The following is a 14,728-nucleotide window of genomic DNA, read 5'->3' on the forward strand; positions in this document are numbered from 1 at the left end:
GATCCCTGGGTTGGGAAGATCCTCTGGAAGAAGGCATGGCAAATCACTCCAGTATTCTTGCCAGGAGAATCCCATGGACAGAGAAGCCCAGTGAGCTACAGTCCATGGGATCGCAGAGTCAGACATGACTGAGTGACTTTCACTTCACTATTGTTAATAGTGCCTGCTCCCCCATTTTTTTTTAATGAAAAGATTCATACTTTCAATTTCTCTGCTATACTGATTTCTTTGCTATAACATTGTGCTTTTTACAATAGCAAACAAAGGGGAGATGACTAATAATATAAAAAGTTTAAAGAAATGATAGTGTAACCATGTGATGCAATATTATACCTCAAAAATGAATTTTTTTTCTTTTGCCAAGTCTTTCCCTTGGCATATGTGTATGTTAATTTGCATAGTTATTAAAACACATAGTATGGTTGACTCATGTTTAAAATATTTATAGTCTATGATATGGAATGATGATGTGCAAGTTTGAGATGATGGAGTAACCTGGGGTGATTGTGGAATCAAAAATCCAAAGGCAAATTTAGGCCTTGAGCATAAATCAGGGTCAACACAAAGATGAGGCATCTGTACCGCTGTCAACTTGGCAAATAAATCAGCTGATGCAGGGAGGAGGAGAAAGAAAATTAGAAACTTTAGTTGATCTCTCCAGTCACTTCATTAACACCTGCAATGAGCCTGTTTCCTCCCCTGTATCATTGTAATGTGTTTATTTGGTAAAGTCAAATGGCTCCTTTAAAGATAATTTAATTCCTTTTAATTAAGGAAGCCTATTTTAATAGCTAGCATTTTGATACATGTGGTGCTCATGGCTCCCAACATATTGAACACCCTGCTCATTAGGAAAGTCTTTAAAAAGTCATTCAGTGCAGACAGTATCTTCCGCTTAGCAAATGCAAAACGATAATTTAAGTTCAACATAATTGCAATATTATTCACAAACTCAAAGATAAATGTTATAAACATCCCAAAAGTACAACTTATGTGTATAAAATAACTGGACACATGGACCAGAATATAGCTTTTAAATGGTAGTAGGTAATACTTGTGGTTTGAATTTTTCTTGCTTTTACTAAGAATGAATGTACTAGCAAAAACCTAGCATTACGGTAGAAACTAATAAGATGATGTGTCATTGCTTTTGCCCCTGCAAATGACTTTAAACTTAAACATTTATTTTATTGAGGCAAACAAAAGTCTCAACTCCAGAAGTCTAAATTGAGTTGAATGAGGTATTGTCTTTGCTGAGCCTTTGTCTCATCCAGACAGGCTAAAGTGCAAGGGGAATGATTTGATCTCATTACCTTGCTGCTGGTGGTGGTTATCACAGATGTCGAGGGTTTTCATCACAGACCTGTGCAACCGGAGACAGGGAACAAAGGGGCCGCCCAGCCTCCAGGTGGTCATTTCTGGTAATTAATGCCTTGGGGAAAGTTCAGCTCTGTAACAGTATAATAGCCTGGTGAGCCTGCCAAGGAAGTGGCCCTTTCCAAAACAATTCTTTTTTTTTTTTTTAACCTCTTCTCCTGTCAGTCAACTGACATATAGCTGTGCACAAGAGATTTATTTTCTAACAGAGGAGCCAATTAGAAGGGGAGGATTGAGTGTAATTTTTCCTGTTGCTCTTGCTGATAAAACCCAGGTAGTCCTCATCCAGTGTATTTGGTTTTCCTTCTTGCTTACCACTGTCTGGATTTCTCTGGAAATGGCTTGTCCACTCTCAGTGCCTAATGTGTGCCTTATACAAACAAGGGCTTATCTCTGATATGCTGTGAAAAGGAGTATTTGGTTAGTACTTAAATAGACTAACAGTTTCTTTAGTTGTGAAAAGCTAACTGTATCAGGAACGCTTTTTCCAAATATGAAAGACGATTCTGATCCTCAGAATGATATATTAGCTGCTGAAAAGCCATAGGAGATATGAAGAAGTGGATTAGGTGTTTATGAAGGGCTGTGAGCTAGACCTTTCAGAATGAATCATCTTTTGGCAATGACTAACATTTATTGTAGCTCAGATGGTAAAGTGTCTTGTCTGCAATGCAGGAGACCCGGGTTTGATCCCTGCATCAGGAAGATGCCTTGGAGAAGGAAGTGGCAACCCACTCCAGTATTCTTGCCTAGAGAATCCCATGGACAGAGGAGCCTGGTGGGCTACAGTCCATGGGGTCACAAAGAGTCGGACACAACTGAGTGACTAACACAAACACACACACACACACACAAACACAACATTTATTGAGTGCTTATTATGTGTCAGGTTCCTAACAAATATTATCATTTATAGTCTTTATGGCAAGCCCATGGAAGAGGAATTATTATCCTTAATTTTGCAGATAAGGAAATGGAAACTTAAAGAGGCACAATAATTTGTAAAAATTTATAAAACCAGTTATGGAGTGTGACTAAAACTCAAGTCACTTCACCATAAATTCTTATTCTACATGAGTTGTCCTTAAACTTTTTTGTTTATGAGGATTACATGGAGGGTTTCTTAAGACAGATTTCTGAACCTAAACCCATAGCTTGTGGTCCAGTAGGTCTGGGCTGGGATGCAGGAGTTCCCATTCCTAACTTGTCATACCTGGTTGATGCTCATGCTTGCTCATCTGAGGACCACACTTTGAGACTCAATGTTCTATACCATGCTGTCTCTTCTAAAAAGTAAGTTGAATTCAGGAAAATGAGCTAATGGATATTAAAGTTTCAGTAAAATTAAACTGTAAGAAAACTCTAATTATAATTAATATTAATAAAAACAAGGTGGGGCTATTTTTAATATTGTTCATAATGAAAGGCTTTGCTTAGGGAATATCAGTTCAAGTATTCAAGCATTAATCTACACTGTTCATGTATCAAATATCAAACTACAAGCAGATATGGGAAATACAATGATCAGTTAGAAATGATATTTGTTTTTCAAGAGTAAAAATCTCAAGAAAAGACATATGTTTATAAATTAGTAGGCAGAACAAAAAAGTATAACAGATTATATAAAAAATAGAATGTTTGAAAACACTAAACTGGGAGACATTAAATTCCAACAGGATATTAATTTACCTTGGGGAAAATGATTTCTGAATATTAGATTCATTCTTCTGTTTTTCATATGTGTTTTATGGCATGCCTTTTCTGTTATATTTTTCTTGCTTTTATCATATTGTGGGTAAATAACAATCTTTTTTTATGAGTTTTATGTAGAAAGTGGGCATTATTTAACAGGTGATTTCATCTTCTGGCTATTACAGTTTAGCAATAGTGACCATAAATCTAAAAAGGAGTCACAGCTCTCCTTCTCTTGGGTCTGGTCCCTATGGCTGCCTGTAGAGCATCCTTAAAGGGTCATTGGCCAAGAGGCAGGGAGGGCCCAGAGCTCCATGAGCCAGAAAGTTGCCATGATTCTATTGCTGGATGATGCCCTGCCTAAAGGTCTGATTCATACTGAATGTCTCTGAGGAGTTTATTGTGTTTCCTGGAGAGGCAAGATTTTGTTATTTTTTTCTTGATCAGAAATGACTCTCAGGATAGGATAGGGTACAAAGTGACTTCTGGAATTTTGTAGGGGGTATACTCACATGTAGCACATTAAAAGTTTGCCCCCACATTTACACAAAGTGGACACTTAGCTTTCCAACATAGGAAATTAGCAAATTATTCTTATTCATTTTCTTAATCCTTTTCTTCACTGTCTGTTTCCTCTATGCAAATTGTTTTTAGAGATGAGGATGGAACATTTTCCTTGAGAGTACTCTAAAAGTGGAAAATGAGGTGCTCGTTGTCATTGAGGGCTGCACTGGCTATCCTGTGAGGCTAGAAACCCTAATTCTCAGGTTTTGTATCATATGTTCTTTCCATGTGGTCCCAGCCACAGTAGAGTGATGTTCTAGTAATTGTTTCTTAATAGGTTCCTTTTCCTAATATTTCTAATTTATAAACTGATTTTTTTAAAATGAAAGAGGTATTGTTCTTTCAATTTCAAGGTATTTAGCAAGCCTGAAAAAAATCAATTTTTATTTGATATGTTTGAACTTTAAGAAATTGTGTGCCAAAGCATTTTTAACATAGACCCTGTATTTTCTGAGATATCATGAATTACAAGTTTGTCTTGTACTTACTTGGTGTTGGAGAAGACTCTTGAGAGTCCGTTGGACTGCAAGAAGATCCAACCAGTCCATCCTAAAGGAGATCAGTCCTGGTTGTTCATTGGAAGGACTGATGTTGAAGTTGAAACTCCAATACTTTGGCCACCTCATGTGAAGAGTTGACTCATTGGAAAAAACCCTGATGCTGGTAGGGATTGGGGGCAGGAGGAGAAGGGGACAACAGAGGATGAGATGGCTGGATGGCATCACCGACTCAATGGACATGCGTTTGGGTAGGCTCCAGGAGTTGGTGATGGCCAGGGAGGCCTGGCGTGCTGCAATTCATGGGGTTGCAAAGAGTCAGACACAACTGAGCCACTGAACTGAACTGAACTTGTACTTACTATATTTTCCAAAAAATTATATGAACTCAAAGCAAGTTTTTGTTTGTTTTGTAACTTTTGAAACTAATACCTAATGCTATTAATCCCCTAACAGTGCACCAGTTTCTATGTCACGCCTTTTATATAAATTTAAAATATATTCAATCCTATTACATCTCTGTATTATAGGTGACATTATCATTACATTTTCTTGATGAGGAAACTGAGATTTATAAACATTACATGCTTTGCATATGATCATTCTGATAGTGATAGCTAGCCATATAATTTCTGGGTCAAGTGCAAAATGAAAATGTATGCCCCTTTTTCAAAAAGTAGGAAAAAATTTTTTCCATTTCTTTTATAGTCTCTGTCTCAAATTGTCATTGTTTTTTATTCTCTGTTGAATGTATCCTTGCATGGGTATGAGGATACTCATGTGATACATATAAACTCTAACGGATGGCTGGAGCCCCTCCCTGTAACTTGCTGCCCTGAGCTTGCATGCTTCTCCTCACCTTCCCCTGCCCAGGCCCTGCCAGGGGCAGAATACAGCATCATTGTGGCAGAGATGGGAGGGTAAGTCTGAAGTATGGCTTGGGTCCCAGGAGAGAGGCAGCAGGTAGCTGAGAGCCCATCCCAGGAAGGCAGAACATTGAGAGAGGCACTGGTGCTGTTGTCCCCTCTGACTTTGCTTAACAAATCACAAATTCAGAATAAATATATGAAGAACTTCAAGACAACCACTGCAAAACATTAAAACCCGATCATGGGAGCCTCTTCTAACCCTTGACTCCAGAGGAAGCATTCATAAAAAGAAGACTCACGTTCGTAAAACTTTATAACCTTACCCTCCCATGAGGCTGGCACTGTTAGTACTAAGGTAGGAATCTAGCCCAGTTATGTAGGATTCCAAACCTTCATGCCCTGGGAATCATGTCATTCCATAGAGGCAACAGGAGTTCACAAAAACCACGCTTTGAAGGCTTTTACTAAGATAAGAGGAATTGTCATATAAGTCTGATGTTGGGGAGGAATAACCCTCACCTTTTAAGCAATTGTGTCATTGAAGGCTCTGACTCTTGATTGTCATCATGCTTTCACTCAAATGATTTGACCAGCATGTCTCTTTGAAAGCATACAATATGAGTCATGTTCATGCATCATTTTCATTGTTTACAAACAGTTTCGCTGTTATAGTGACCTGAAGATTTTCCTCCTTAACCTGTTAATTAGCTTTTTTCTGAACCAATGCTTCATGTTGGCCATGTGCTTCTCAGCCTCAGACAGTAGCCACCCTTGGATGTGATGGACAAGCTCCCCAAGAAGTTAGGCTGGAGTCCTCTGTTTGGAGATGAGACTGACACCCAGCGCCAGCCCACACTGCTGTTAGAGTTTAATGACAAACTTCCCTTTTAAGTCTGGGTTCAAATTTCATCTCAGGAAAGAAAAGCAAATTCACTACCAGACCTGCACGTTTCCCATTACCCTTAATACAATATATTCCATAGTGAGGAGTGACATTTTGAAAGAATAGACCTTTCAGCAGACTGTCTCTATGCCATTGTGCATAACTGAAGCCTGGCTGGTCACAAAGGACGATGCTGGGGAAGTGGATTAATATGTAAACCAACCTGGGCAACTTAAAATGATGAATTCTAGGGCATACTTCATGAAATTTCCTTCATTTTGTGAGCAGTTGTGCTCAGAAATGAATTTGTATTCATTAGGCTCCCCCTTTTTCCTTTAGAAAATGATAGGCTTTGTTTTTCTTGAAAAGTTTGTTTTTAACAATGTGACAAATTAATTCTGTGGAATAAATGTTTGTAACTAAAGCATGATGTAGAAAATTATAGATAGAAAATAAAACATACTTTCCAAAAGCATAGGGTAGCCCAGTTCTCCTGTAGTACCTGACTTGAGAAAGCAGTGGATACAGTCTGTTGTGTATTTTTGGATTTTTAAGAAACATTAAAATTCATATATGTAGGCTTATTTTAATATGATAGACGTTAAAGCACCCTTAATTTCTAAATGAATTACTGCAGCTAAAAACATTGGGATTTAATTGTGATCCTGTTCTGAGCACACAGCAGTCTTCTCCATCAGATAGGAGCCAGAAGAGCAGAGATTAGGGGATTTGAGCTGGCCTCCTGAGATTAAGGATCTTCTGTTTCTTGACATCCTCCTGGAAACGTCTATTGTGTATCACTACTATCAACACAGTTTCTTTCCAGAGAGTGACAAAACATCTTAAAGCTATAAATACTCAGGCCACCCTTCCCAACAATGAAATAATTATAATTAAGTACACCTCCAACTCCTAGGCCTTAGATTGCACCTAATGGACTGTCAGAAAGAAATATGAAGCTTGATGGGTCATGCATTTATCAGCTGGCACTCTGTTCCGGCATCTTCAGAATATTGTTTTCAGAGAGGAGAGTTCATAAGAAAGACAAGCTCCATGAACCATGCATTTTCTTTTTTAAATGAATAATGATGCCTCTGACTCATCAGGGAGTGTAAAGGATACATTGGATTATGTGATGGGCATACAAGCTTTGCTGGTGCAATAACTCAACTTTATGATTTCTCTGTTTGATAGTTCCCAGTATTATTAAGACAATATTTCTACATATTTCAAAATGATCCACAGACTACAAAAATTTGCATCACTATGCTTTCAATAAAGAAAGCATTCAAAACAGTGCTTGGAATTGCTGCCATTTATCCTGCCTACACATGAGAGGAAGAGTAGCCAGAGGAAGGGAAGTCCTCAGTGACAATTCTTAAAGAGTGTGACAGAGTCCCAGGAATGAGGTGAAGAGTCAAGCTGCATTTATGAAAAGTGCTCAGAGCTCAATGCTCTTATGTACTGCCAATGGAGAATCACTCCTAAATTTGCCTTAATCCGTCTACTAGTTGAAGGAGGTTTACCTGCCCCTGGGCTCCTCACAAAGAAAATACTGTATAAGCCAAATCACAGAAATAAGCTATGGATGCAGAATATGCTTCTCTTTGCCAACTTCTCTGGCTTGAATTCCACACAGGTCATCTCCCTTCAGCACTGGAGGGGAGTGATCATAGAGTTCAGTTAAGCATAAAGAATTCTGAAACTCATGTATATCTTTCCAAATAATAGGTGATTTGGACACAAGGTTTAACTGAAACTTAATGGTCTTCTCAAAAGTCTCAAAGCACTGATTATTTCACAGTGAAAAGTCACTTCACATACCTGCACCTCCCTTCCACACGACTTGTACTGACTTTCTCTTCCCCATCTTGGCTAGTGTACAGACACTTCCCTAGGCATGGACCTTCTCCCTTCTCTGGTTTTTACCACATGCAGTCTGGGAGTGGCTGAATTATATGCAATTGTATTGTAACCTTTACCTGCTTCTGTGCAGTCTAACTTTTATGTTATAACCATGCATTTTTTTCATAGTCAGAAAAGTGTATTTTAAAAATGAAATAATAAGCAAATTTAAGGGCTTAGTTTCTTTTGGAAGCTTTCTTTGCTTAGACCAGAACTGCCAACCTCACAACATGTCTGTTCAGTAACAGTTTACTAAATAATTTTTGTAGCCTACATGTATTGCATCATAGTCAGTTGTTCACTTAAACATAATAGGGTTTTAATCTATTTTGTCTCAATGATCACTAAGCTAGTTGAAGGGAGGAAGCATATGTAACTTAGAGGGTACAGCCATCTTTTCCCTCAGAGAAATATTTGTCTCTTTCAAAAACTGAGGTATAGTTGATTTATAGTATATTAGTACAACATAGTGATTCAAAATTTTTATAGATTACCCTCCATTTATAGTTATTATAAAACACTGGCTATATCCCTGTGTTGTAGAATATACTTTTGTATCCTATTTATTTTATACATAGTAATTTTACCTCTTAATCCCCATTTCTATTTTTTCCCTCTCCAGTTCCTTCTCCCCACTGGTCACCACTAGTTTACTCTCTATATCTGTTTCTTGTCTCTCTGAGTCTATTTCTTTTTTGTAATATTCATTAGTTTGCTTTATTTTTTAGATTCTACAAGTAAGTTCTGACAGATAGTATTTGTCTTTCTCTTTCTGACTTATTCCACTAAGCATAATATCCTCCAGGTCCATTCATATCATTGCAAATGGTAAACTTTCATTCCTCTTTATGAATAAATAGTATTTCACTGTACACACACACAAACATATACATATACATATAACAATATAATACATATATAATTATATTGTATATTGTAAATTAATGCTGCTATGAACTTTGGGGTACATGGATCTTTTTGAATTAGTACTTTCATTTTATTTGGATATATGGCTAGAAGTGGAATTGCTAGATAATATAGTAGTTCTGTTTTTGGTTTTCTGAGGACCCTCCATATTGTTTTCCACAGTGGCTGCCCCAAGTTACACTCCCACCAACAGTGTTCAAGGGTTCCCTTTTCTCTACATCCACACTAAGATTTGTCATTTGTGTTCTTTTTGATGATAGCCTTTGTGACATTATCTCTTTTTGATTTTGATTTGCATTTCTCATGGGGCTTCCCAGGTAGCCCAGGTAAAGTATCCACCTGCCAAGTAGGAGACATGGGTTTGATGCCTGAGTTGGGAAGATCCCCTGGAGAAGGAAATGGCAACCCATTCCAGTATTCTTGCCTGGGAAATCCTATGGACAGAGGAGCCTGGCGGACTACAGTTCATGGGGTTACAGAAGAGTCAGACACAACAGCAACTAAACCACTACTGCCTGTTGGCCTTCAATCATCAGTATGTCTTTTTTGGAAAAATGTTTATTCAGGTCTTCTGCCCACTTTTTAAATTGGGTCTTTTTCTTGATACTGAGTTGTAATATATATTCTTTTTGGATATTAACTCCCTTGTTGCTCATATCATTTGCAGATAGTTTCTCCCATTCTGTAGGTTGTCTTTTTGTTTTGTTAATTGCTTTCTTTGCTGTGCAAAAGCTTTTAATTAGATCCTATTTGTTTATTTTTGCTTTTGTTTCCCTTGCCTTGGGAAACAGATCCCAAAGAATATTGCTATGATTTATATCAAAGGATGTTTTGCCTATGTTTTCTTCTAGGAATTTTATGGTTTCTGGTCTTACAATTAGGTCTTTATCTGATTTTGAGTTTATTTTTGTATGTGGTGTGAAAAATGTTCTAATTTCATTCCTTTACCTGTAGCTGTCCAGTTTCCCCAGCAGCACTTATTGAAGGGACAGTCTTTTCTCCATCGTATATTCTTGCCTCCTTTGTTGTTGATGAATTGACCATACATGTGTGGCTTTATTTCTGGGCTCTCTATTCTATTCCATTGATCTATGTGTCTGTATTTGTGCCAGTACCATGTTGTTTTGTTTACTGTAGCTTTGTAGTACAGTCTGAAGCCAGGGAGCTAGAGAGCTCTGTTCCTCTTTTTCAAGGCTGTTTCAGGTGATTTGTGGATTTTTGTGTTTCCATACAGATTTCAAAATAATTTGTTTTAGATCTGTGAAAAATTCCATAGGTATTTTGATAGAGCATACATTGAATCTGTAGATTACCTTGGGAACTATGGCAATTTTAACAGTATTGATTCTTCCAAATGTGAAGACAGTATGTCTGTCCATTTGACTATATGTGTCTACAGTTTCTCTTTTCAATGTCTTACAGCTTTCCAAGTACAGACTTTTTTACTTCCTTAGGTAGATGTATTTCTAAGCATACTTTGGGTGTGATTATAATTGGGATTATTTCTATAATTTTACTTTCTGATAATTTGTTTTTAATGTATAGATTTCTGTACATTAGTTTTGTATTCTGCAACCTTACTGACTTCACTAATGAACTCTACTAGTTTCATGACATCTTTAGAATTTTCTATGTGTCGAAAATTTTCTATCTTGTCACCTGCTGACAGTGACAGTTTTACTTCTTCCTTTCCAATTTGGATTCCTCTTAATTCTTGTGTGATTGTTGTGGTTAGGACTTCCGATATTATGTTGAATATAAATGGTGTCACCCAAGCTGTGTTTTCTAGGGGTTGCCCCCTATGTGGACTGCGTGTGTCCTTGTGGTGGGCAGACTACTTGTCTGTGGTGGGCTTGTCTGACTCCTAGTCAGTTGGTTGCTAGGCCCTGCCTTGTATGGAGGTTGCTGGCCACTGCTTCGTAGGGCAGCATCACAAGGTGTCTGGCTGTGGAAGCCCTAGTGGGCCTGGGCTATTGCTAGCTCACTGGTAGGTGGAGTCAGGATCCTGAAGATCCTCAGGCTGGGGCCAACGCACTGGTGGTCCTTCACCACCAGTGAAGGTCCTGGGGATATTTCTGGCCCACTGTGGAGCAGAAGCAGGTCTGGCTGCAGGACCCAGGCATCCCAGAGTTTGTATCAGATCGCTGGTGTGTGGGACTGGTTTCTGACACAGATGGCTGTGGTGCCCTGGGTGTCCTAATGCTTGAATTGGCCTAATGACTGAGTGGGGCTGAATTTTGGGTGGCTGGATGAAGGGTCCAATGTATCTCAGAGCTGATGTTGCCCTGTTGTGGGGGGACAGTATCAAATGATCCAAGTACTGGAGCTAGCGTACTGGCGGGTAGGGTTCTGCAGGCTGAGGTCTGTGATTGTCCTGGGGCTCCTGTCCACTCATTGGTAGATGAGGCTGGTCCAAAGGCTAGAGCAGCCTTGCTGGTGGGCAGGATTGGGGCCCAGGAGATCTGGAGCTGTTGCCTGCCCACTGGTAGATGGAACTGGGTCCCAGTGTCTCTGTCTGAAGGATGCTGGCGGTCCCAGGCCTGGTGCCTGTGCATTGGTATATGGGGCCAGGTCCTCTACCCTCTGTTCCCAGGGTGAGCTCCAGTTTCCTCCTATCACTCTGGGAGACTCTCCAAGATCAAAAAGTAGGTCTGATCTAGGCTCCTGTCAAATGACTACTTCTGCCTTGGGTGTGAGAGATTTTCGTGTGCTCTCCTTAACAGCGGCGTCCCTATTTATACAGTCCTCAGTGTCTCCCAGAAATAAGCCCTGCTAACCTTCATAATCAAATGTTCTGAGTGATCATCTTCTGGGTGCAGGGCTCCTGATGTAGGGGTCAAACCTTTCACTCTTTGGGGAGGCCTCTGTAATTGTTCTTATTCTGATTGGGGTTTATCCATCTGATGATGTAGGTCTTAACATACTGAGATTTCTTCCCTTCTCTCCATCTTGTTGTGGTTCCTTCTTTATATCTTCAGTTGTGGAAGAACTTTTATGGTAGGTTTTGATTTTATCCATCAATACTTTTTCTGTAAATAGTTATGGTTTTGGTGAGCCCATGAGAGGAGGTGAGCTCAGGGTCTTCCTTTCCCGTCATCTTGAAAGCTAACTCCTAAGGAGTGCAGCCTTAATTTGAATACATGAGAGACTTGGTGGTGATGATGATGTTGTGCTCCAGTTAGAATAAATGGCCTATTCATGCAGTTCCCTTTCTAAGTTCCAATTTACACTCTGAAGTAGAAAGAAAAATATTTTCTTATTCAGGTTTTGTAATACAAAGAAACTTTGTTGTCAAAGTAATGTTTCTGCTTTTTAATATGCTATCTAGGTTGGTCATAACTTTCCTTCCAAGGAGTAAGTGTCTTTTAACTTCAAGTCTGTGGTCACCATCTGCAGTGATTTTGGAGCCCAGAAAAATAAAGTCTGATACTGTTTCTACTGTTTCCCCATTTATTTCCCATGAAGTGATGGGACCAGATGCCATGATCTTAGTTTTCTGAATGTTGAGCTTTAAGCCAACTTTTTCACTCTCCTCTTTCACTTTCATCAAGAGGCTTTTTAGTTTCCCTTCACTTTCTGCCATAAGGGTGATGTCATCTGCATATCTGAGGTTATTGATATTTCTCCCGGAAATCTTGATTCCAGCTTGTGCTTCTTCCAGCCAAGTGTTTCTCATGATGTACTCTGTCTAGTCAAGGCTGTAGTTTTTCCAGTGGTCATATATGGATGTGAGAGTTGGACTGTGAAGAAAGCTGAGCACCGAAAAATTGATGCTTTTGAGCTGTGGTGTTGGAGAAGACTCTTGAGAGTCCCTTGGACTGCAAGGAGATCCAGCCAGTCCATCCTAGAGGAGATCAGACCTGGGTGTTCATTGGAAGGACTGATGCTGAAGCTGAGACTCCAGTACTTTGGCCACCTCATGTGAAAAGTTGACTCACTGGAAAAGACCCTAATGCTGGTAGGGATTGGGGGCAGGAGGAGAAAGGGACAACAGAGGATGAGATGGCTGAATGGCATCACCGACTCGATGGACATGAGTTTGACTAAACTCTGGGAGTTGGTGATGGACAGGGAGGCCTGGCGTGCTGCGATTCATGGGGTCGCAGAGTTGGACACGACTGAGTGACTGAACTGAACTGAATACAAGGGAAAATCTGTATGCAGGTCAAGAACAACAGTTAGAACCATACATGAAACAATGGACTGGTTCCAAATTAGGAAAGGAGTATGTCAAAGCTGTATATTGTCACCCTGCTTATTTAACTTCTATACAGAGCACATCATGCGAAATGATGGGCTGAATGAAGCGCAAGTTGGAATCAAGATTGCCGGGAGAAATATCAATAACCTCAGATATGCAGATGAAACCACCCTTATGTCAGATCCTAAAGCCAAAAGGAACTGAAGAGCCTCTTGATGAAAGTGAAAGAGGAGAGTGAAAAAGTTGGCTTAAAACTCAACATTCAGAAAACTAAGATCATGACATCCAGTCCCATCACTTCATGGCAAATAGATGAGGAAACAATGGAAACAGTAACAGACTTTATTTTTGGGGACTCCAAAATCACTGGAGATGGGGACTGGAGCCATGAAATTAAAAGACGCTTGCTCCATGGAAGAAAAGCTATACCAACCTAGACAGCATATTTAAAATCAGAGACATTACTTTGCCAACAAAGGTCCATCTAGTCAAAGCTATGGTTTTTCCAGTAGTCATGTAGGAATGTGAGAGTTGGACTGTAAAGAAAACTGAACGCTGAAGAATTTATGTTTTTGAACTGTGGTGTTGGAGAAGACTCCTGAGAGTCCCTTGGACAGCAAGGAGATTCAACCAGTCAATCCTAGAGTAAATCATCTTGATTTCCTTCCTGAATCTTCATTGGAAGGACTGATTCTGAAGCTGAAACTCCAATACTTTGGCCACATGATTTGAAGAACTGACTCAGTGGAAAAGACCCTGATGCTGGGAAAGATTGAAGGTGGGAGGAGAAGGGGACAACTGAGGATAAGATGTTTGGATGGCATCACTGGCTCGATGGACATGAGTTTGAGCAAGCTTCGGGAATTGGTGATGGACAGGGAGACATGGTGTGCTGCAGTCCATGGGTGCACAAAGAATTGGACATGACTGAGCGACTGAACTGAACTGAATATGAAGGAAAAACAAAGTACTGTTGGCCAGGGTAAAAAGTATTGGTCAAATTTTGCAATCTTCTCAGTGTTAACAGAGAAATTTTTCAAATGATTTATAAATTTTGATGAACTTCACCTTTTTAAAGAAAAATTCTCTAGAAAAACTAGATAAGGATCATCTAATGTTCATGTGTCTACAAGTTAGAATGAGAGAAAAGTAAAAGTGCTAAACATATTTAAAGTTAATAGCTGGTAAGCATGACTTGATTAGAGTTGCTTGAACTAAGTTGCATATGTGTGTTTTTTTTTTTCTCTCATTCATGAGCTGATCTACCTAAAAAACAACTGATTATAAACTGGATAATGAACATCCTAAAGTTCCATGCAACTAATTTTTAAGGGGAACAAACACATTAAAAAGATCAGAGTTTTTTTTTAGCATCTTATAACTGAAAGAGAATTTGACTATTTCTCCTGAGGATCCTAAAGTGAAGCAAAAGGCAAAGGAGAAAGGGAAAGATATACCTAAATGAATGCAGTTTCAGAGAAGAGCAAGGAGAGATAAGGAAGCCTTCTTAAGTGAAAAATGCAAAGAAATAGAATAAAACAATAGAATGGGAGAGACTAGAGATCTTTTCGAGAAAATTGGAGGTACCAAGAGAACATTTCATGCAAAGATGGCCAGAATAAGGGACAGAAACAGTAAGGATCTAACAGAAGCAGAAGAGATTAAGAAGAGGTGGCAAGAATACACAGAATTGTATAAAAAAAAAGTCTTAATGACCAGGATATCCATGATGGTGTGATCAGTCACCTAGATCCAGACATCCTTGAATATGATGTCAAGTGGGCCTTACGAAGCATTACTATGAACAAAGCCA

The sequence above is a fragment of the Muntiacus reevesi genome, chromosome 3 (assembly GCF_963930625.1).
Source record: "Muntiacus reevesi chromosome 3, mMunRee1.1, whole genome shotgun sequence".
NCBI lineage: Eukaryota > Metazoa > Chordata > Mammalia > Artiodactyla > Cervidae > Muntiacus > Muntiacus reevesi.